Here is a 3203-nt window from a genome sequence, read left to right on the forward strand (position 1 = left end):
TATTAAGCAAACACCTATTCTATACAGCTCTACATCATCTCTGCTCAGTGATCCTTATTTTATTCAAACTACTTGTAATAGTGTTTTGGTTTATATATACTGACCACTTTAATTAACAGTTAATATTTAAGCTAACATGGTCATTCTTAAAATATTGGGGATGATATGATCCTAATATATATAATAGGATGATATGATATGATCAAATTTAAAGTCCAGAAAACATTGGCTCCTAGGTCTCCAAAAATTGGGTATAACCTATTTTGAGTCTTGAAGTCAGGTTTTCTTTCACTCGTCAGGTTTTCTGTTCCAACTTCTTCCTACAAACCAAATGGTTAAATCTTACTCCCCAAATTTTGTCCTGCTTTATCTATTGATGTTCTGTTTTGCAGATATTTATAGCTTAGCCATGTGCAAGAGAGAAATGGTACATGCCAAGCATATGTATTGTTCCAGCTGATACTGGCCTTAGAGAAAGCTTCTGGCACAGCATTTCTAAGTGACATTGGTTCTTAGCCTGGCTCTTGTTCCATCTACTTATTATCATGTTGGGTCTTTGGCAGTTGTACTTGGCCTCGGATTGATCTAATGAATTAGCTTTTTCTGCTGTAATAGTTTTTAGTTGTACCTATGTAATTTCACTAAGTTGGGTTCTGTTGAATGTTGCTTTATATTTGTCTGCAATATTGATGCTTTATATTTGATATGCAATGTTTGATGCTTTGAATTGGTTTTCTAAAGCTGCAATGAAGTAAATGTATAGTAAAACAATCAAATCTTGTTTGGGCCCGAAAAAACATAATCGGTCCGGGCCCAATCGGGCTGAAAATTTGAAAGGCCCGGCCCGACCCGACCCGAGATTTTCGGGTTTCGGGTCGGGTTTTCTAAAAACCCGAACCGGCCCGACCCGAGCCCTGCCCTAATCAAGAACTAGTTTGCAGCAGAGAGAGTATTGAGCCAAAAGCTTGTAAACAGAGGAGGCCAATAACTTGTCTCAACCGGGAGGAATGAGAAACAGTGATCGCCATAGCTTCATAGGATGAGAGGCTTGAAGAACAACCATGGAAAATGGTAGAGAGAAAACAAACTGAGCTACTGGGATTGATAACATCATAATTGTACAAAAGTTGGTTTTCAGCTTACTATTCTAAAAAGAGATTTTTCTCTATTTATACTACTTAGCTATTATAAACCTAGACCACAATTGGGCTTATCTGTTGTTCAAATGGGCCTTCATCATCTTAACATTTTCATCATCTTAACAGAACACAGGTGGCCGGCGGCTGTTTCGGAAGAAAACAACAGATTGAAGTACACGTGGAAAGTCATTGCCATGTGGCAAAGTGGTGAAATCCCATCTTTCGCCAAAAAAAAAACAGAGATTTTACTCCGATCAATGTTGGTAAAAAATAAAAAGAAACTTAAGTTTGAGCTTTTACAAAAATCTTACCTTTTAATTCTCTATCTTTTTTGTCACGCCCCAATTTTTAAAAGATAAAATTTAAAAATTTTGGCATGATATAACCTAAAATATTAATATCCCAAAACCTGTTTCAACATAAATCAAGGAAAATAAACTCAATGCGTAATGTAAATTTACACACAACACCAAATTGAGTTAAATTACAATTCCTTGTTTATATAACTTGAGAACAAGAAAAAGAAACTCTCACATGAGTTTAATAAATCCTATCCCAGTGTATATAAAAATAATATACAATGAACATCCAAAACCCGACAAAAAACCCTGCCACTAAGCCTCCACCTCAACCCTGCTGATCCTCACCTGCAGGTCTAACCCCTACACCAAAAATAGTGCACCGGGTTGTAAACAATAAACCCGGTAAGCTAAAAAGCTCGTATGAGTAAACTCAAAAACAACACAACATTTAATCACATCCAATATTCACAAGAGAGATTGGATCAATAATTAAAAACCACACATCTAACACATTACCCAAGAAATGTACTCATGAGTCCCAGATATTTAAATAAATACCCCTCATGACCTACAACAACACTATGTGTATCCATGGGTCCCAGATACCATACAGTATCTCCCATGACCTACACTGACAGACGGACTAGAGCTCTATTCCTAACCGCAACTAATCATCCGGCCAAAGGCTTGGAACCCGGTTTGACTGTCTAATATCAAACACAAAAGTGATAAATAGCATCTTAACCGCAACCAATCACCCAAAAAGAGCTTGGAACCCGGTTTGGCTATTTATCCAACAATCATAATAAATTTCACAACCTTGTCCTCAACAACACAATATCACAATTATTATTCTCAACAACATAATGTCACATCATTATCCTCAACAACACAATATCACATCATAAATTAAATCCTTCCTCATGGATATATTTACATGAGAAAAATATAGATATTCCACAAGAATAATCTATCAATTATTAATAAAATTATGATCACAATGAATCTCAAAAATAGCATATAAGAAAACTTGTTTTATCTTACCTATGAGCCGTTGACGATCAAGCTCATATATTTTTAAAACAATTAAAACCTATGAGCCGTTGACGATCAAGCTCATATAATTTTAAAACAATTAAAAGCATATTATTAAATTCAACATCATCATCATTATCATCATCACATGACCCTAATAATCATTCGGTTCAAAAGTGAACCTTAGTGAGATTTACTCACCTAGATAGCCCGCTGCGTTTCCGCAAAACAGAAGAGCAAGCCAACTCACAATTTCACAAATCACCTAAAATAACACACAATTAAAAACCTTAGAAACCAAGGTATTAAAGGATAACACAATACCCTTAAACTAACCCTTAGCTCAAGGGAGGACAACTTCCTAAAGTCGTTGAACTCAACGACACAATAGAGCTGTCTCAACTCCTTAAAACCTAAACTCTAACCCAACCAAACCAACACCAATAAACTTAAGTCCTAGCATGCCAACATTTCTTAAAAACTAGCCACACTACCACTCAACAAGCTCACAACAGTAAGGACTACCTAACCACAGGAAACTAGGGCTGCAACTCAACCGGACGCGCTGCCACGCGCCGCCACAGGCGGCGGCGAGTGGGCCCCACGCGCCACCCCAAACTTCCGAATTTGAGAAAACTCCCAACAGCAAAGTTGAAGCTTGAAGCAAGGGGAACAACTTTCATACCTGAGACTTCAACCAAAAATTGCCAGAACCGGCCGGAAACCG

Source organism: Fragaria vesca, linkage group LG5 (genome assembly GCF_000184155.1).
Source record: "Fragaria vesca subsp. vesca linkage group LG5, FraVesHawaii_1.0, whole genome shotgun sequence".
Taxonomy (NCBI): Eukaryota; Viridiplantae; Streptophyta; class Magnoliopsida; order Rosales; family Rosaceae; genus Fragaria; species Fragaria vesca.